Genomic DNA, 21,681 nt, shown 5'->3' with positions numbered 1-21,681 from the left:
CTCCACCCCTTTCTATGAGGGGCCGGGGCTTAGAGGGCCGCGATGGGGGGATCGGGGTTGACACTGTCCAGCATGTTCTGGCAGTCAACTTCCCCTTAAGTTGCCCAGCGGGTCACATGACTGCTGTCATGATCGGGGCTGGCCACTTCTGCAGCTGCTGCCTGTGACACTGTCTCTGTTTCCTCCACTGCCTTAAACTCCGCCTCTACTCTTTCGTGAGTCTCCTCCCCCTTCCTTCTACCCTGTCTCTGTCCTTCTCCTCCTCTATCCTCATCCCATAGTCCCTGTCCCATCATATCCTCTACATAGCTGCCAGCTTCTGGGTGTATCCTCTGAGTGCTCCTCTTGAGCTCTGCAGTGTGCTAAGACCTGGCAGCTTTCTTCATGGTGAGGTAAGTGCATGGGGAGGGTATGGGTGAATAAATGTAAAATGGGGGTGAGCATTAATCTTATTGTTATCTGAAGGTGTGTTTATGTTAATTTTTATGGGATTGAAGGGTGTATTAATATTATAAAGGTATATTGTTGTAACCAGGGTGTATATTGAGCTGTTTTGAGGGTATAGTAATATTGAGTGGGGGTAATAAGGGTATAGTAGTGGGAGTAGCTTCAGATGTGGTAATGTATTAATGTTTCCACATAAAAATACACACTCAGAATGGTTAAAGTACCTGAACCTCTTGCCTGGCAAGATGTGACCACACTGGGCTTTCCCTGATATGGTCGCATCTGATGCGACCAGTGAGAAACGCCCCCTAGGCTGCTGCAGGAAGTTAAGCTTCCAGCAGCTGCCTATATCAGAGGGCAATCGCAGCTCCGCCACCAATTACTCTCGATCACTGGCCACAATGATCGGGTAGCCCCGCAGTACCCTCAATCTTCAGCCCAGCCCTGCAGCCATGGCTCTGCCCTTAGTGTCCTGATCACTGTGGCCACAGTGATTGGGTAGTCCCACAGCACAGATCGTTCCCCGCCCAGCCCTGCACTGCAGCAACAGTTGCCTCCAGTATCCCGATCACTGTTGCCACAGTGATTGGGTAGCCCTGCGGCACCGCCGGTCCCCTGCACCCAGTCAGCAGCCAAGGCTCTGCCCTCAGTGTCCCGCCAATGACTTTGGGCACAGTAGCCCAGTGGCACACAGAATTCTCCCAGTGCTGCACTGAAGCCACAACTACGTCTGCCCCTAGTAGCCCCCAGTCCAACACTGCCCGCACATCACTGCTCACCACTACCAGTGGCACAGCCACTCTTGTTCCCTCTAGCCCCCCTTCCTCCCCTTCCCGGTGTGCTTACCCTGCTGATGAGCCTGTGCTGTCAAACTGAATGGCAGCCAGGTAGCGATATGAGCCTGCCCCTGAGCCAAGCGGCTCTCTCCCCTGGCCGTGTGCCCCCCTTCTTTCCCTCCCGCTGCGCTGAGCATGACATGCTGTTGAATGACAGCGAGGCAGTGGGCTGAGCTGCCTGGCTAAGCGGCTCTTCACTACCACCAGCGGCACCACACACATTCTGCGTTCTGACGAGGCTACAGTAATTAGCTGTGTAAGAGTATAAGTACATTTCCCGGTGATTTCAGCAGCACTGCAGGCAGCGCCGGGTCGACCGAAAATAAAGTATATTTAATTGGGTGCAGGGTGTGTGTTGTGTGGCCCCCCTGGCTTGTGTACACCGTGCACCTTGCACCCATTATAATTACACCCGTGCTTCAAGAAGAACTGGGACACAAGGGACCATTATGGAAATGAGGGCTCAAATTTATAGCTGGCAGGGGGTCGCCAAGCACCCTAGCACTGACCCTGGGCACTCCCCCATAGTGACGTAGATGGGAGGTGCCGTGAGGCTCCGTTCCCATTCACGGAATCTCCATCCCCTTTTCAGTTGCAAGTGTAACCATCACAATGGTTATACTTGCGACTATCACAATGATTATACTATTTAATGGTTGCAATACTATGGCTAGTTGCCATGACATTGCTGGATTTAATGTCGGAAGCCCGTGAACCATTCGATGCCAGGCTTCCAATGTCCATCCCTACTCTACTGTTCTCCCCCACTGACCCACTCTGTTGCAGGTCCATCCCGTCCTCTCTCCCCCTTACCCCCTGTCGTTCCATTTCACTCCCACCACGCTCCCATACTTGCTGTTCCTTATGACGTAATTTATATATGAGGGTGAGTCAAAAATAATCCGCACTGGCCCTGATTCAGAGCCGGACGCTCTGACAGAGCGCTCGCTCTGAATCAGGGTGTCTTTTTTTTTTTTTAAGGAGCAGCCTCCTGGCCGCTTGCATTGCCACCCACAACTAATGCGAGCGGCCAGGATGATGGTCGCGATGGTCAAGACCATCGCGACCATCGGGCTTGCGATGAGACCCTTGTGGTAGGGTCTCGTCACTGCAAGCCCCAGAGAGCTTTCGGCTCAAACAGAGCCGAAAGTTCTCCCACTTACATCACTTGTGATGTCAGTGGGGCCGCCCCCAAATGGTAGGCGTTCTCATGGGAACGCCTCCGTCTGGGCAGCCACCCCCCGGCCCGCCCACCAAAGGGGGCGTGCTGTCACTCAACATCGACAGCACGCCCCCTTTGGTGCGAGACCCAGAGCGACGGATTGCCCGTCGCTATCCGGGTCTCATGCATGCGCACGACGGAGCTGGCTCTGTCGTGTGCATGTGCTCTGAGCCACCATCGACCCGGTTGCGAGCGCTCAACGCTCGCGACCGGGTCTGAATCAGGCCCTCTGGCTGTAGAATTTATTATAATCAACTTTCAGAAAAGACAAATACATTATTTTTCGTCATAATTAACTGCTTTTCATTAAGCTTTCGTATTCCCTCATTAAAAAATGTTTTAGGTTGAGTTGCGAGCCGCAAATGCACCGCTGTCTTCACCTCTTCTTCAGACGTGAATCTTCATCCTCTATGGGCTTCTTTCAGGGGATAATCCACTGTCATTCATTTATCCAACAGAATCAGTTCACGTGCACGCTCTATGTTCTCATCATTTGTGGACGTGGACAGGCGTCTGGCTCCTTCTACTTACTTCTCTATCCATTCATACACACTTCTTCATGACAAAACACTTTCTCAATACTGTGCACAAAGTCTTCACCAAATATTGGCACCAGACACACCCTCAGACCACAAAAAACGAATCACTGCACGCTGCTCTTTTTCCTTGCACTGCAGTTACAAATAAATTGAAGTAACACATTCAAACCTGCACAGCAGTGACTGGGGAGACAGCGACCTAGTACGGAAAGTGTTGATAAGACAGTGCGGCCAACAGAAGTTTTAATATAACTGGAGTGCGGATAAGTTTTGACTCCAAGGGTGGAGAAAGGATGCCATTTGTTCATGGTAAATGAGTCTGTGGGCTCTATTTACTACAATCCGCATATTGAATGCAGATTGTAGTGTGATATTATCGACTGAATTCGCATTGCGAATTCAGACAATATCACAGGGATTTACTACAAATCCATTGCAGGGACAGAGCTTGCGATAAAGCTCCGTCCCTGCGAATCCCCTTCGGAGCCTTATCACGGTATTTTCGCAAAAAATACCGTGACTAAGTGCCTGCGCCGACCGGCGCTGCCGTTGCTACCCCCCCCGGTGCTAAACCCCGCCCCCGGCACTAAGCCCCACCCCCCGCGATCGTGGACCCCCCGCAACCCCCCCCTCTCTCCCTTAATTACACTTACCTGCATGCTCCGGGCCTCCGATGATGCTCTCCATGCCTCCGGTCAGGTGATCTCCCATACTGCACTGGGACCCGATCACCTGATGACCGGGCAGCAGTGCACTATGGGAGGCCAGCTGACCGGAGGGGAGTCATCCCCGGAGGCCCGATCACTGGTCCCTGGAGTCAGGTAAGTAAAAAAAATTTTTACCAATTTTTTTTTTTTTTTTGCAGTGATCAGCTTGCAGTCTGTTTAGACCACACAGCTGATTACTGGGACCGACTCCCGGCTCTGCTCTCCCCGTTACAGCAGGGCAGGAGGCCGGTAACCGGGGGAGACCCTGGATAACGCCACCTACATGTGGCGTTATTATCACAGGGGTTTCCCCGATATTTTTTTATAGTTTGTTTTTAGTAACTTTGGTCGGATCACATTTCCCATTACAGTTATGGGAAATGCGATCTGATTACTATAAATAAGTGATACTTACGGGTTGGAGTAGAGTTTTATGAATTCTACTTCAATTGCCCTATAGTAACTGTAGGTGATACTAAAATAATGTGAAAAGGGTGTGAAAACACCATTTTTCACTTTATTTTAGTAAAAATAATGTTAATACATAGAGCCCTGTATGAGTCTTTTATGAGTGACAAAAAACTGATAAGTTGTTACTGTTTGCACTGCAGTAGACAAAGTGCAATAATGGTGTTGATGTTTAAAAACAAGAATGCAACTCATGCAACATCGGATGCAGGGAAATGTAAAAGTCTCTGTGAACAGAGAAAGAAGTAAGAAAGTCTGCACACTTGTTTCATTTCTTTATTATTACTGTTTGCTCACTGCCATTTTCTGGTTTATCTGACAACCTACAAAACTAGACAGAGATAGATATTACCGGGGTATTTCCAAACCTTGAAATATGCTTGCAGACATGCAGGCACCATGTTCTTGGCGTATGTAATAGGTATATACCGGCGCTAAAATAAGTTGTTGTGTATGATTAAAACGCGGATATGTGTGCAATTTAAATAACATTTATTCCATCACAATACTATTAAACATAAGACGTACTGATAAATATAATGTAACATATAAAATATCCCTATTGGGTATTTGTTGGAGCCTAAATATGGATTATAAATAGTCCCAATACCAGTGTCTCATCAATTGGACCAATAGTCCCCTAATAGTGATTGCATTGGACATTGGATTTTATGCTCCTAAAAAATATAGGGATATTTTATATGTTACATTAAATTTATCAGTACGTCTTATGTTTAATAGTATTGTGATGGAATAAATGTGATTTAAATTGCACACATATCCGCGTTTTAATCATACACAACAAATTATTTTAGCGCCGGTATATACCTATTACATATTCTATATTTTGTTGGAGCTGACAACCCCTACTGGCTGCTTAAATAACAGCGCATAGGAAAATTTTTTATATTACCATGTTCTTGGCGCCCCGAGCATGCCACAGAGGAGGGGGCCCACACGGAGCCTGCACATGGGCCCTCTCCTCTCTTAACCTGCCCCTGAACCTACTACTTAAACACAAATAATTTGATATAAAAAATAGTGACCACCTTATATTGTTGTGGAAAGCCATGCTGGGATCAAGTGGCTGATCCCAGCATCGGCACAGCAGGAGGAGATGTGTCCCCTGCGGGACACATCAGCATCCGGCGCTGGGATGCTGTGTCTGCTCCCAGCGCCGGGTAAGCAGAGGTGGCGGGTAGCCGGCGCTGGGACAGAGTATCTGTTCCCAGCACCGGTCAACCGTTGGGTGCGGCGGTACGTACTTGGCTCTGGCCGCGAGCCAAATATGACTTGCGGGCCAGCAGCCAATAGGAGATAGATGCCGCTGAGCGGGAAACTGCAGTCCGGTGGCGGAGTGGGAGGAGGGAAGACCTCCCAAAGAGAGTGTCGCGGCAAGAGTTCCAGCGGCCGTGGAAGAGGCCAGAAGACGCCATGAACAAGAATGAAGATAGGAGGGCAGTCTGGATGCGGAAAAGAGGAGGCTGCGCCGCTGGCCAGGACGGGCCAGCGGCAGAAGAATGCGGCTGAGGACCGGAGAGGACTGCGGGGGTGTAAAGTAAAAGAGCTAACGAAGCTCCCCCCCGCAGCCTCTTCCAATGGAGCAGGTAGGCACTCCTGTGAGGCCTACTATTAACCCCTCCCTAGACCACCAGGGTTGTCGGGCACTAGGCACGTGGGGGCACTGTCGGGCACTAGGTCCATGGGTATATAGGCAGCGGCAAGGCCCGGGCTACATAGGGGGCATTAGGCCCTTGAGAGAATCATTGCCCCTATTAGGTGTAAGTGACCTGGGTACTAGGCCCAGGTCGCTATTGACTAAAGTAGGTGGGCACTAGGCCCGTGGCCATAAGCCAGGCCTAGGCCTGTACCAATACAGGAGGGCACTAGGCCCTATACAGTAAGCCCCACCGTTAGGGAGGCCCATAGGCCTGAGCCCTATATAAAGTGGCCCTGAGCATTAGGACCAGGCCACTACTAGAGCCCATCATAAGGCAGGCCCATAGACCTGAGCCGCATTATGGAAAGGGGACTCTAGGCAGTAGGCCCAAGTCCCTCCTGTGTCTGCAGTAGGCAGGCATAAGGCCTGTGTCGCTGGCAAGACCCTGGGTGTTAGGTCCAGGGCCCTGAGCCCATTAAGAGTGTACCACTGGTATAGTAAGTAGCCCCTGTGTAATTGATTAGAGGTGTGAGCAGTTTTGCAAATCTCACTATCACTGGAAGCCCCGTGGAGAGCTGTCAGGCTCCCACCAAAAAGGTAGTGTTTCCCCAGTCGCCTAGAAGAGGAGCTTGCCAGCTCTGGATAGGCAGGTAGCAAGCATTTATAGGGACAGCACCGTGTTTTGATCTTGTGTATTTACGGTCTGTGATTGTTGTTCCATGCAGGGCAAAAGTTTAGTTTAGTTATTGTTATACATGTCGCACTACACACACTGTAGGTTGAGGGCGATGTTCTTTAGTGTAGTTGCGTGACACAGGTTTAGGCCCTGCACGGCGGTGGTGTGTATCTGCTTACAGGGACCTGTAGGCGAGTGACCGGATGAAGAGCAAGAGTGGACACGGTGAGATATATCTGTGTACTGTCTCTCACTGTTTGTTTGTCTCTACCTATCCTCCTTCCTTCTGGGCGGACAGTGAACCTTGCATCCTGGTGCAAGGACGAGTCTTTACCTGGTGCGCGAGTACCTATAGGTGAAAACTCGGGATCTGAAGCCAAAAGTGCCAGTGATGATCTTCACTTAAAACCTGATTCGAGTCCTTGGTTCGGTAGGGCGCGTTGGTCGTCGTGAGGAAGGACGGTATTCACATCATCTCCTTCCTCCTAGCTCATTGTGTCCATGTTCTGTTTGCGAATTCCAGGACCATCTGTTCAACATACGGCCTGAAGGCGAGAGGGTTCGATGCAAGGTAAGAAACAGGCACTATTTGTTAACATTATTTTTACTAAGATCAAGTGATAAAGGGTGTTTTCACACCCTTTTCACATTATTTTATTTTCACATAAATTTACTAAAGGGCAATTGGAGTAGAATTCGTAAAATTCTGCTCCAATCCCTAATAATCACATATTTTTAGCAAGCAGATCGCATTTCCCATAATTGTAATGGGAAATGCGATCTGCCTGATATTTCCTAAAAATAAAATGTGAAAAAATACCAGGGGAAGCCCTATGATAATAACACCACCTGGAGATGGCGTTATCCAGGGTCTCCCCTGGTTCCCCGACTTCTGCTCTGCTCTAAAAGGCAGAGCAGAGCCGGAAGCCGGGCTCCAGTGATCAGCTATGTGGTCTAAACAGACCACAAGCTGATCACTGCTAAAAAAAGAAAAATTTACCTGAGTCCAGGGCCGGTGACCGGTGCTCTGGTGATGTCCTCTGGGGCTCCGGTCAGCTGGCCTCCCGGCTCCTGCACTGTGACCCTGGTCAGCTGCTGCATAGAACAGCTGACCGGGTCACAGTGCAGGATGGGAGACCAGCTGACCGGAGCCCCAGAGGACATCACCAGAGCAGGGTTGACCGGAGGTAAGTGAAATTAAGGGGATGGGTCATGCGCGCGCGGAGGCTCGGGGGTGTGTGCGATCTCTGGGGAGTGTAGCAGTGGCCAGTCTGTATTTTTTCCGAAAGATACAGTCATAAGTCTGCGGAGGGGATTCGCAGGGACAGAGCTCTATCGCTAGCTCTGTCCTTGAAAGGGATCTTTAGTAAATCACTGTGTTATTGCCTGAATTCGCAATGCGAATTTAGGCCCTGATTCAGAGCCGGACGCTCTGACCAGAGCGCTCGCTCTGAATCAGGGCCCTCCTCCATTAAAATGGAGCGTCCTCCTGGACGCTCGTATAGCTGTGGGTCACCACCTACAACATATACGAGCGTCCAACAAGATGGTCGCGATGGTCTTGACCATCGCGACCATCGGACTTGCGAGTGAAACCCTGTGGTCGGGTTTCTCAACCACAAGCCCTGGAGTGATTTTGGCTCTATCAGAGCCAAAATCACTCCCACTGACATTACTAGTGATGTCAGTGGGGCCGGCTTGAGACGGTAGGCGTTCCCATGGGAACTCCTCCGTCTGGCAGGCACGCCCCCGGCACGCCCACCAAAGGGGGCGTGCTGTCAATCAACATCGACAGCACGCCCCCTTTGGTGCGAGACCCGGAGCGATGGAAAGTCCTTCGCTCGCCGGGTCTCGCGCATGCGCACGACGGAGCTCCCTCCGTCGTGCGCATGCGCAGTGGGGACCATCGACCCACTTGCGAGCGTACTGCCGCTCGCGAGTGGGTCTGAATGACCCCCTTAGTCGGAAATATCACACTACAATTTGCATTCTAAATGCGGATTGTAGTAAATAGAGCCCCTGGAGTCTAAGGTGTCCTTGTTTTCTCTTTATGTTCTTTACTTCTTTAACACTTTTTCACACTCACTCTTTATACTGGGAAATTAAGCCCATAAAGGTTTCTTTCTTTATATATCCCAGCATTCGTATCTATTTATTCCCAGGCCAGTGTGTTGAAAAAGAACCATCAATATATGGGTATACACCACTCACTATTGTAAATTCTGTGTCTTACACATAGAGGTTTCTTTAAATCGGATGAGAGATAAACAATGGTCGTACCCCACTCATGGTTTCAAATATCTGTATAATTCTCATCAAGGTATCTTTGCACCAATCACATTCCTGTAGTGGTGATGTTCCTCTTCTCTCCCCATGATGTCAGGAAGAACGATGATATATAGGAATACATTTAAAAGGCTGATGAGTCTACAGTAAAACAATACAATTATACTGTAGAAATGAATACTAGTAACTTTATAATTTTTTTTATAACTTATAAGTAACAGCAGGTAGAGTGAGCTACTATTATGCATTAGAACAAATGCAGAATCAATTTTGTGAAGTGCATACTACTTTAATGGCTATAACTAGTCAGACACTCTGTGATATTATTAGTAATATGTTTGTTTTCCCAAACCTAATGTTATGCCATGCCTGATACTAATAATAGAATTATTGGTGGAACATATTAAATTGTTCCACATATATAAAATAATACATGTAACAAACCAGTTCCGATGTCCCCTCTCTGTCATAATTTATCCAAGCCTTAAATATAAATAAAATTCAAGAATTATTTTAGGATAAAAACAGAAAAGTTCATTTGACTTAAAGGGGTGACACTAAAGTGGTATGAGGTCGCACTGATGTGCAGACTATCCCTTTGCAATGTGCAACAGGAAAAGGGTTTCCTGTTTATGTAGGAGAAGTGGAGGGATGCGCCTTAATACAGTATATGCTGGACGGCAGGACCGGCTCTAGGGGCGTTTGACCAGTGCGGTCGCACAGGGGCGCCACCCTAAGAGGGCGCACCCCTCCCCAGCATCCTGATTCCAGCGGGACAGTAATGTCCCGCTGTTCCACCCGCGGGTGGTCAAATCGGGAGCTGTGCGGCGGTGCTGGACCCCCAGAGTGTGACACGCGGCAACCATTCACTGACGAGAGAGGGCTGGGGGAAGCCCAGCCAGTGACGGAGTGCTGGGCTTTACCCCCAGCCTGACGTTATTTGGAGGCGTGCCTCCAAATAACATCACGTAGGGGGTGTGACCTATGGTAATTAGGCCACACCCCCAAATTTGGTCGCCCGCTGCTATGACGTGCGCGATGTAAGGGCGTATTCTCAAGGGCAGGCACAGGGTGCTCCGACCCCTGGAGCCGGCCCTGCTGGACGGACAATCTGGTGCAAAACCAAGGTATTTTGCGGTGTGCATAGGGCAAATGAGTTCAAGAGATTTAGTTTCATAACACAAACACTGCTGAGAGGGAATTACTGTCTTTATCTGTAGTAGTAAGCTCCGGCTGCCGGGAGAGCAGCCAATTCCGCAGAACTATATCTTAAGAGTAACAAGTGTCATTGATTTTACAAATAGAGCTCTTTCCATCTGTGCCTATTCTGTCGGGTGTTCCTTTGCACACTGTATTCCTCCACTTTTCTGTGTAATCTTCATTGCAGTGACAAGTTTTTTGGAGGGCACTAAAAAATTAATTGGGGCTCGACCACACACGTGCACTTATAAAATGGGTAAAAGGCATGGGAACTAGAGTAATATATGCTTTAGATTTGTTTTAGTAATGTACAGTATTTTAATGCCAAGGGGTAAATTTACTAATTGTCGGTCTGGGCTTCAAATTCAAACCGATGAGCATTGCTGGTGGTTTGAACCTTCAAAATACAGCATTTACTAAGCCATTTATGTCCATCTTCTTTTTTTTGGTACAAAAACACTGTCACACTGTCAGTTTACTTTTTTCCCAAAAATCAATTACGCACAAGCACCAATTATGGAGTAATGTAGTGACATCAGTTAATGCTGCGGGGCCATTATAGAGGTCAGAGTCACGTTATGGGAAAAAATGTTCTTACATAAACAGGAGGGTGAAGGAGAAAATGGGGAAGGAATGGTAGAGGACATGTGGTGGGCCCCTTCTTACTATTGATTATGCTGAGCAGGTGAGTAAGATTCTACTGCCGGAGCTTGTTCACGGCATCAATGTGCCTGACTAATGCACCACCTCAGCTGCTACAACAGGGTGAGTGAATAATCACAGACCTTCCAACATGACCCGTTCCATTAGGTACAAAATACGCTGCTCCGGGACTTCCCTCTTAATTTATGATTGCAGACACCTGTGCTGAAACACCTGTCTCATCCATTACCTACTGTAGTTCAACACAGGTGGCTGCAATCATAGATTAGGTGAGAAGTCCAGGAGCAGAGCATTTTGTACCTTATGGAATGGGTCATGTTGGAGGGTAGGTAATCAGATGTACGGTAACAATAAACACTTTCACAAAAACACATTCACATTGCTTAGGACATTATGCTTTAAAAAAAAAAATTAAAACACACAGCAAAGTCTTTTTAAATATTCCCTTGCATAATATTAGTGTGTTTAAAAAGTAAGCACACACTTATGTTGTGATTTTACAAAATTTTAATAGTGTCTCTTTGTTATTTTCACAGACAAAGCCGATAAAAGTGCTAGAAGCGCCACAAGACCCAGTGCTAAGGAGGAAGTTGATGGGGAGTGTCAGTTAAAGCATTTTCTGTAATGTTGCAGTCACACGTCTCATAAAAGTAAAGATCATAAACAGGTGTCATTAATCACTGTTCACAATCCGTCATCTAACATGTCGTGCTGCCCAGGTGGAAGTTGCAGGACCATCAGCAATCACAAGTCACCAATATTCAGGCAGTGCAGCCCAGGAGGATGTTGTTGGTGAGTTCATCCTTGTGGTATTTTTGTTTGAAATGTAAAATAAATAAATAAATAAATAGAGTTTAGGTGCATACACAATAGACGATATGCTCCCTGAGCGATATTGTCTAGTGTTTCCCCAGTAGGCTGTGCTCAATGTCGTTCATTCTGGAGCTTGGTAAATTCAGCAATTAAGCAGCCCCCATAAAATCCTAGGGGGGTGCTTTTTCAGTTGAAAGGCAGCATGCAGTCCCCCCTAGACAGATCCACAGGTTACTTAATATATGCAATAACCTCCCAAAAAATAAATCTTCAGGAGAGATCCCACAAATATTTGTTGATAAATATTTATTAAAATGTATCTGCTAATATGTGACATTTTAGTAAAATAATCAGACCATTGTAAAAGTGAAACCAAAACCTTTGTTTATCTCTACACACTGGAGCTCATCACTGCTGAGAACTACAGACAAAACACAAATCATTCTGTTTTGCATTAATGAGTCGTTTCGGTCAATAGGAAGGTTTCATTCACATTAATATTAGTTTGATCCACAAAATGGCAGCCTCCGTTATATGTGTATAGGTGACGAGTACACTATAAATGTTATCAGCATTTGAGAACTGGAGATTGGATAGAGCAGCGAATCACAGTAAATAATTTCTAGAACAGTAAAATTGTTTAGGGAAATTAAAAATTTGTTTTAATATGTAATAATTATTTGTTTAGTAGTTTTGTTATTAGCATACAAATATGAAGTGTGTGTATATTATATAAAATCTATATCCAATAAATCCACACTCATGTCTTCTAATCCAATAAATGCTGGGGTGTCAATCTTGATGTGAGCACAGTGGCTCCAATCAACACATATCCAAAGTAAGATGCACTCACCAGACTTGTAGAGTAGAAAAAGCAGGACTTTAATCAAAAAGTAGCCATCAAACAGAGATCGACGTTTCAGTACTCACTGGGACTTTTGTCAAGATATCTTGACAAAAGTCCCAGTGAGTACTGAAACATCGATCTCTGGGCCTGATTCAGAGCCTTTCGCACGATGTGTATGCAAATTGCGTAGGCAGTGCTATCGCAAAGCAATGTATTAGCATACCCAGTATTTCTTAGAGAGCGATCACATAGTGTATGCAGACACCCACCAGACTGTTTTAAGACACCCACTTGTGCACGTCATGTCCAGGAAGTGTATGCAACCATCGGTACATCGGGTAACATCGGATGCGATCGCAGCGCTTGAGGTTGACCATACCCTTCCGCAAGCACTGTGAGTACTTCAGTGTAAAAACAAGCCAGGTGACGTGTACTATGATGCTGTATTAATTATGCACACCTCCAAAACACCGTTGAGATGCTCAGACAGCGTTTGCACCTCCGCTCCCCCATTTTTAATGGCCAGCCCCTGTTACTACCTACAAACGGCTTCTCCTGTCACCCACTCTACTGGGCTATCTATGCGCAGCAAGCAAATACATTGTGAACTTTCGCTAAGGTATGCACATGCGCACTGCGATGCACCCCTCCCCAACATCCCGATTTCAGCGGGACAGTAATGTCCCGCTGTTTCACCCGTGGGCCGAAGTGGGCCGCATGTGGTCAAATCAGGAAGTTGGAGACACCCAACGCCGCAGCTGTGCGGCGGTGCCGGACCGCGGAGTCTGAATGGATGCTGCGCGCATGCGCGTGGCATCCATTCAATGACGGGAGAGGGCTGGGGGAAGCCCAGCTAGTGAGGCTCCCCCCAGCCTGACGTTATTTGGAGGGGTGCCATGCGGGCATGCCTTCAAATAACGTCATGTAGGGGGCATGGCCTACGGTAATTAGGCCACGCCCCCATTTTCAGTCACGTGCGGCTTAGCCGTGCACGATGTAAGTGCGCCCTGTTAATAGCCGGCACTGGGTGCTCCAACCCCTGGAGCTGGTCCTGCACACTGCATACCATCGGCAGCAGCGAGAGTATGCATCTTAGTGTCTGAATGAGCTCCTCTGTTTGATGGCTACTTTTTGATTAAAGTCCTTCCTTTTCTACTCTAGAAGTTTTGTGAGTGCATCTTACTTTAGATATATATATATATAATTCTAAGGTCTGTCCCCAACATGCACTCATCACTCGTCCAACAGCTCCTACTGCAGGAGTCAGGATAGACCTAGTGCCAGAGAAGAGGATATGTGTCACACGCCGGCCTGGAGACCCCAGAATCAGACCCCGTCGCTTACCTGTGCGGGCGCTGACCCGCGCTGTCTTCCGGCTCCCGCGCTGTACGCTCCTTCCTCTTCTCCCAAGGCAGTCTCCGCTGTTGTCCTCTGGAGGGTCCCGCTGCTGTGCTGCTCCCACGCCGGCTCCTGCTCACCGCTGGTCCCCGCTGACTACCTCCAGGAAGCGCTGTCCTCCGGTCCATGGGCGCGGCCATCTTGGATTGCCCATGTGACCCCACTACCACCAATGAGGAGCCTTCTCCTTCTCTCTCAGCCTGTCAGCTCCCAGTGTCCACTATAAAAGGATCCCCAATGCTCACACAAGTTGCCAGTGCAACTAGTTTCTTAGTTTAGCTAAGTAGCCTTCCCACTGCGCTCCAGCCGCTCCATGTAGCCGCTCAGCTACCAACGTCTACCCACGGCTATCCAGCCGCTCCACGTAGCCGCTCAGCTACCAACGTCTACCCACGGCTATCCAGCTGCTCCACGTAACCACTCAGCTACCAACGTCTACCCACGGCTATCCAGCCGCTCCACGTAGCCACTCAGCTACCAACGTCTACCCACGGCTATCCAGCCGCTCCACGTAGCCACTCAGCTACCAACGTCTACCCACGGCTATCCAGCCGCTCCACGTAGCCACTCAGCTACCAACGTCTACCCACGGCTATCCAGCCGCTCCACGTAGCCACTCAGCTACCAACGTCTACCCACGGCTATCCAGCCGCTCCACGTAGCCACTCAGCTACCAACGTCTACCCACGGCTAACCAGCCGCTCCACGTAGCCACTCAGCTACCAACATCTACCCACGGCTATCCAGCTGCTCCACATAGCCACTCAGCTACCAACGTCTACCCACGGCTATCCAGCCGCTCCACGTAGCCACTCAGCTACCAACGTCTACCCACGGCTATCCAGCCGCTCCACGTAGCCACTCAGCTACCAACGTCTACCCACGGCTATCCAGCCGCTCCACGTAGCCTCTCAGCTACCAACATCTACCCATGGCTATCCAGCCACTCCACGTAGCCACTCAGCTACCAACATCTACCCACGGCTATCCAGCCGCTCCACGTAGCCACTCAGCTACCAACGTCTTCCCACGGCTATCCAGCCGCTCTACGTAGCCACTCAGCTACCAACGTCTACCCTAGGCTATCCAGCCGCTCCACGTAGTTTCCTAGCTATCTCGTTACTGCCGCATTCCTCAAACTCCTGTCAGTTCGCTGCGCCCTCTCATGCGGAGAAACTTCATTAAGCCAAGCCTCGTCCAGCGAGCGTCTGCGCCAAGTAATACAGATCCAAGGCCCAGTCCGGGAACACAGCTCCTAAATTCCACGCTTGTGACAGTTTGCACTGGCCCGATGGACTCGGCAAGTGGTCAAGGATCTGGGATAGAAGCCTCGCAGGATGTACTATCCCGTCTGGAAAGACAGGAGACCTCTCAGGCTCAGCTGATCCAATTTATCCAAGATATGTCGTCACGCCTGGACAACATTCAGTCCTTACTGGCTCATCCCGCTCCCGCTGGCTCCCAAGCCGCCTCTCCTGTGGTGTCACCTGCTCCTCCGGTTCTACCTCCTGCTCGTCTTCAGCTCTCCCCTCCGAGCAAGTTCGATGGCAACCCCAAATTATGCAGGGGTTTTTTAAATCAATGCGAAATCCAATTCGAGCTACAATCCGCCAACTTTCCGACGGCCAGAACCAGGGTGGCATATATCATCTCTCTACTCTCTGGCCAAGCACTCGATTGGGTCTCGCCCCTTTGGGAGAAGTCGGATCCCCTGCTCTCCAACTACCCCGAATTTGTTGCTACATTTCGCAAAATCTTTGATGAACCCGGAAGAACCACCTCCGCATCAGCTGATATTCTACGCCTCCGTCAGGGCAGCAGGACCGTCGGCCAATACGTAGTCCAGTTCCAGACTTTGGCTTCAGAACTCAATTGGAACGAGGATGCCCTCATCGCTGCCTTCTGGAGTGGCCTTTCTGAAAGGCTCAAAGACAACCTAGCTTCCCGTGACCTTCCAACCAGTTTGGATGGGTTAATCTCTCTCTGCAACAAGGTGGATCTCCGTCACAGGGAGCGTGCCTTGGAAAGAGGCACATTTGATCGTGGAAGGCCACGTCCAGTTTCCCGCTTACCCTCTCCTCCTCTGGGCGAAGAACCCATGCAGGTCAACCGCTCTCATTTATCGGCTGAGGAGCGTCAGAAAAGGCAGAGGCAGAACCTCTGTATGTACTGCGGATCTCCTCAACATTTAGTTAAAACTTGTCCCATTCGTCCGGGAAACGCCTCCTCCTAACTTATGAAAGAGAGGTTAAGTTAGGAGTTGCCATTGAATCACAAAGGAAGTCTGATTCCACCATCCAGGCTCATTTAAAGTGTCCTCGAGGTTCCAAAGCTGTATTAGCTCTCCTGGATTCCGGAGCGGCAGAGAACTTTGTCACTACTGAATTTGTCCAGAAGCATCAAATCCCCATGGAAGCGTTGCCTCGAGTCATCACTTTAACCGCCATCGATGGTAGTCGCATTTCTAGTGGAACCATCACCCATCGTACAACACCACTTAAGCTTACCATTGGGGTGCTCCATTCTGAACAACTATCCTTCCTAGTGATTCCCAAAGCCTCTCATTCTTTAGTCCTCGGATTACCCTGGCTACAGAGACATTCACCTCAAATCGATTGGACCACCATGCAAATAATCTCCTGGGGTTCCAATTGCTTCAAAGGTTGCCTTCAGCGGGTAATACCTATCAGATCTTCCGTTGTACGGGATTCTACAGACCTGCCCAAAGCCTACGATGGGTTTCAGGACGTCTTTAGCAAACAGAGCGCAGACCTGTTACCTCCCCATCGTGATTGGGACTGTCCCATAGATCTGATTCCCGGGAAGAATCCTCCTAGGGGCCGAACCTACCCTCTATCTCTCCCTGAGACTCAGGCCATGTCGGAGTACATTACGGAAAACTTAAATAAAGGCTTCATTCGACCTTCCACGTCTCCAGCAGGGGCTGGATTCTTCTTCGTAAAAAAAAAAGATGGTGGCTTGCGCCCGTGTATTGACTACCGGGGTCTTAATGAAATAACTATTAAGAATCGCTACCCTCTTCCTCTCATTACAGAGTTATTTGATAGAGTCAAGGGAGCCACAGTTTTTTCCAAACTCGACCTAAGAGGAGCCTATAATTTAATTCGTATCCGTCCAGGCGATGAATGGAAAACGGCCTTCAACACCAGGGATGGGCACTACGAGTATCTCGTTATGCCCTTCGGCCTCTGTAATGCTCCGGCCGTCTTCCAGTTTTTCGTCAATGAAATCTTCCGGGACCTCTTGTACAAGTGTGTGGTCGTTTACTTAGACGACATTTTGATTTTTTCTCAAGACCTCCAAACTCATCGAGACCAGGTCAAACAAGTCCTTCTGAGGTTGCGGTCCAATCAACTGTTTTGCAAATTAGAGAAGTGTCTGTTTGAGGTCTCAAGTGTACCATTCCTGGGATACATTATCTCCGGAACAGGCCTTCAAATGGATTCGTGAAAACTACAAGCCATTCTTGATTGGTCTCTTCCTTCTTCCTTAAAATCCATACAAAGATTCCTAGGATTTGCCAATTACTATCGCAAGTTTGTAAAAGGTTTCTCGACTCTGGTAGCTCCGATTACAGCCCTCACCCGCAAGGGAGCAGAAGCAACTATATGGCCCGTCGAAGCTACCTCTGCATTTCAACTTCTTAAGCAAGCCTTCATCTCCGCTCCCATCTTAAAGCAACCAGACTCCACCCGGCCCTTTATCCTGGAGGTGGACGCATCCTCTGAAGGTGTCGGTGCAGTGCTCTCCCAGCGATTTAAAGATGAAAAACTTCATCCCTGTGGTTTCTTTTCCCTGAAGTTTTTGCCTGCAGAGAAGAACTACACCATTGGAGATCAAGAGTTACTCGCCATGAAACTAGCCCTCGAAGAATGGCGATATCTTCTAGAAGGAGCTCATTACCCCATTACCATTTTTACTGACCATAAGAACCTCCTTTATCTTAAATCTGCAAATTGCTTGAACCCTTGTCAAGCCCGGTGGACAATGTTTTTCTCCAGATTTAACTTCAAAGTCTCCTATCGCCCCGGTTCACAAAACCTCAAAGCCGACGCACTCTCCCGTTCCATGATGAGCAACCCTGATCTACCCATGAAACAGCCCCAACCAATCTTGAATTCCGCTTCCTTCGCCTCTACCCAATTATCTTCTATACCCCCGGTTGGGAAGACTTTCGTCGCTCCGGAACTCCGCAAGAGGTTACTGCATTGGGCTCATGCTTCCCGGTTCTCTGGTCACCTGGGTATGGATAAAACCCTAGAATTTATCCAGCGGTCCTATTGGTGGTCTTCGATGAAAAAGGACGTCAGGTCTTATGTGTCTTCATGCATCAAATGTGCCCAACACAAGATACCTCGGCGGGTTCCACACGGTCAACTCCAACCTCTTGCAATTCCATCTAAGCCATGGACTCACCTATCTATGGATTTCATCTCTGATCTTCCTCCATCTCGGGGCCACAACACAATTTGGGTTATTGTGGATCGTTTTTCTAAAATGGCTCATTTCGTACCACTTACTGGGCTTCCGTCTGCACCTCTACTCGCCCAGAGCTTTATAAAAGAGATCTTCAAGCTCCACGGCCTTCCTCAAGAGATCATCTCCGACAGGGGAGTACAGTTCGTAGCGAAGTTCTGGAGGTCACTCTGCTCAGCCCTTCAGGTAAAACTCAAATTTTCTACCGCTTATCATCCCCAGACCAACGGTCAGACCGAAAGGGTCAATCAAGACCTGGAACAGTTCCTGCGCACTTTTGTCTCCTCCTCCCAAGATGACTGGATTGAACTTCTTCCTTGGGCCGAATTTGCCCACAATAATCATTATCACACGTCCACCAGCTCAACTCCTTTTTTTACAGTTTTTCGTCAACATCCTCGAGTGCCAGATTTCCCTCTTCTTCCCACATTAGATGTGCCTGCGGCCAAAATGTCCCTTCAACGATTCTCCAACATCTGGGAAAAGGTTCGTTCCTCTCTGACTAAAACGTCAGCCCGCTACAAGAGATTTGCTGACCGCCAAAGACGAGCGGTTCCAAATTTCCGACCTGGGGATATGGTCTGGCTCTCTACCCGAAACCTAAGACTCCGAGTACCCTCGATGAAATTTGCTCCGCGATTCATTGGTCCATTTCCAATCATCAAAGTCTTGAATCCTGTGGCTTACAAGTTAAAGCTTCCTCCATTTCTTCGCATTCCAAGTTCCTTCCATATTTCTCTTTTAAAACCACTAGTCTTAAACCGATTTCAGAAGGTCCTGCCTAAAGCTTCTAGTGTTCAAACACAGCAGGGAGAGGAGTTCGAAGTTGACAGAATCTTAGATTCCCGTTGTCGATACAACCGTCTTCAATACCTTATCGACTGGAAGAATTATGGTCCGGAGGAACGAATCTGGATAAATGCCTCCGATGTCCATGCACCCCGTCTGGTCAAAGCGTTCCATGTGAAATTTCCTCATAAACCAAGGAAGTGTCCGGTGGCCACTCTTGAAGAAGGGGGTACTGTCACACGCCGGCCTGGAGACCCCAGAATCAGACCCCGTCGCTTACCTGTGCGGGCGCTGACCCGCGCTGTCTTCCGGCTCCCGCGCTGTACGCTCCTTCCTCTTCTCCCAAGGCAGTCTCCGCTGTTGTCCTTTGGAGGGTCCCGCTGCTGTGCTGCTCCCACGCCGGCTCCTCACCGCTGGTCCCCGCTGACTACCTCCAGGAAGCGCTGTCCTCCGGTCCATGGGCGCGGCCATCTTAGATTGCCCATGTGACCCCACTACCACCAATGAGGAGCCTTCTCCTTCTCTCTCAGCCTGTCAGCTCCCAGTGTCCACTATAAAAGGATCCCCAATGCTCACACAAGTTGCCAGTGCAACTAGTTTCTTAGTTTAGCTAAGTAGCCTTCCCACTGCGCTCCAGCCGATCCACGTAGCCGCTCAGCTACCAACGTCTACCCACGGCTATCCAGCCGCTCCACGTAGCCACTCAGCTACCAACGTCTACCCACGGCTAACCAGCCGCTCCACGTAGCCACTCAGCTACCAACATCTACCCACGGCTATCCAGCCGCTCCACGTAGCCACTCAGCTACCAACGTCTACCCACGGCTATCCAGCCGCTCCACGTAGCCACTCAGCTACCAACGTCTACCCTAGGCTATCCAGCCGCTCCACGTAGCTTCCTAGCTATCTCGTTACTGCCGCATTCCTCAAACTCCTGTCAGTTCGCTGCACCCTCTCATGCGGAGAAACTTCATTAAGCCAAGCCTCCTCCAGCGAGCGTCTGCGCCAAGTAATACAGATCCAAGGCCCAGTCCGGGAACACAGCTCCTAAATTCCACGCTTGTGACAATATGCAGGGTGGTTTGAAGTTTTTGAATGAGGTATGGGAGAGGCTGAGATGGAGCGGTGCGGGGTTGATGGGACTGAGCAGAGCAGCAAAGAGGGGTGCAGAGGATAGAGCAGGGTCCCTTTACTACCTTTACTAGTATATATATATATATATAGATGCAGAAGACTTGCACTCACACCAATCTTAGCAAGCCAACATAGGGGTGCCACAAGGATTTGTTAGGATCCAAAAATAGAAAAACGATTGTCGTAGACAAGGGCACTCTCCATACAAAAAAAGTTGTTTATTTAGGCTAGATATAGCCGTGATACAAAGAGATGTCAATCTTCCAGATATGAGTCTAGATACATGTCGTCAACGTTTCGGTCCCTGACGACCTTCCTCAGGACATTACATCATATATGAATAGAAAAATAATAATTGAGGCATCTATCATAATAATATCTGTGGAAAAAAGAACAAAAACAAGAACACACAGACTAAGGTCTCTCAGGCTTCAAAATTACGTGGCAAAAAATATAAAAATAAATATATATAAATAAAACAAATAAAGTTGCCCAACTGATAAAAAATTATACCCCAACACAAAATAACTCAAAACAAAAAACACATAAATATAAGGTAATATAGAAAATATACTATACTATGGCCCTCATTCAGAGCCGTACGCTCTGAGCAGAGCGCACGCTCTGAATGAGGGCCGGGCTCCATTTTCATGGAGCGTCCTCCTGGACGCTCGTATAGCTGTGGGTCACCACCCACAGGCTATACGAGCGTGCTTTGTGATGGCCGCGATGGTCGAGACCATCGCGACCATCGAAATTGCGAGCCGGAGCCTGCGGTTGAGGTTTTCAACCGCAAGCTCCGGAGTGATTTTGGCTCTATCAGAGCCAAAATCACTCCCACTGACATCACTAGTGATGTCAGTGGGCCGGCTTCTGACGGGAGGCGTTCCCGTGGGAACGCCCCCGTCAGGGAGGCACGCCCCCGGCACGCCCACCAAAGGGGGCGTGCTGTCAATCAACATTGACAGCACGCCCCCTTTGATCGGACACAACGAGCGAAGGACTTTCCTTCGCTCGTCGCGTCTGGCGCATGCGCACGACGGAGCTCCCTCCGTCGTGCGCATGCTCAGTCCATAACATCGACCCACTTGCGAGCGGACAGCCGCTCGCGAGTGGGTCTGAATCAGGCCCTATGTCATAATCTCAAAACAATAAATGCACCCCACAAAATACTGTATTAAATGTATATGCATGTAACGTTATCACATATAAACTCATGGAAAGTAGCAAGTGACCAAAATCGCTACTATGAATCACTAGTGACTAGAGCAGAATATATACAGTCATCATGTCACCCCTGGTAACTATAACACCAAATCCTAATGCAACATATACAGTAAGAAATATACCTGAATCAGGTAATGAAAAATGATCTAAGCAGTCACACTCTGCAATTCACTGGGACCAGCACGTACACAGAGAAGACAAATCCAATGGTCCAGTGCAGCTAGACAACAAAATAAATATATATAAAGACAAAAATCTGCATGTCACTAGAC

Source organism: Taudactylus pleione, unplaced genomic scaffold (assembly GCF_031769625.1).
Source record: "Taudactylus pleione unplaced genomic scaffold, aTauple2 ptg000556l, whole genome shotgun sequence".
Lineage (NCBI taxonomy): Eukaryota > Metazoa > Chordata > Amphibia > Anura > Myobatrachidae > Taudactylus > Taudactylus pleione.
This window is presented reverse-complemented; position numbering follows the sequence as displayed.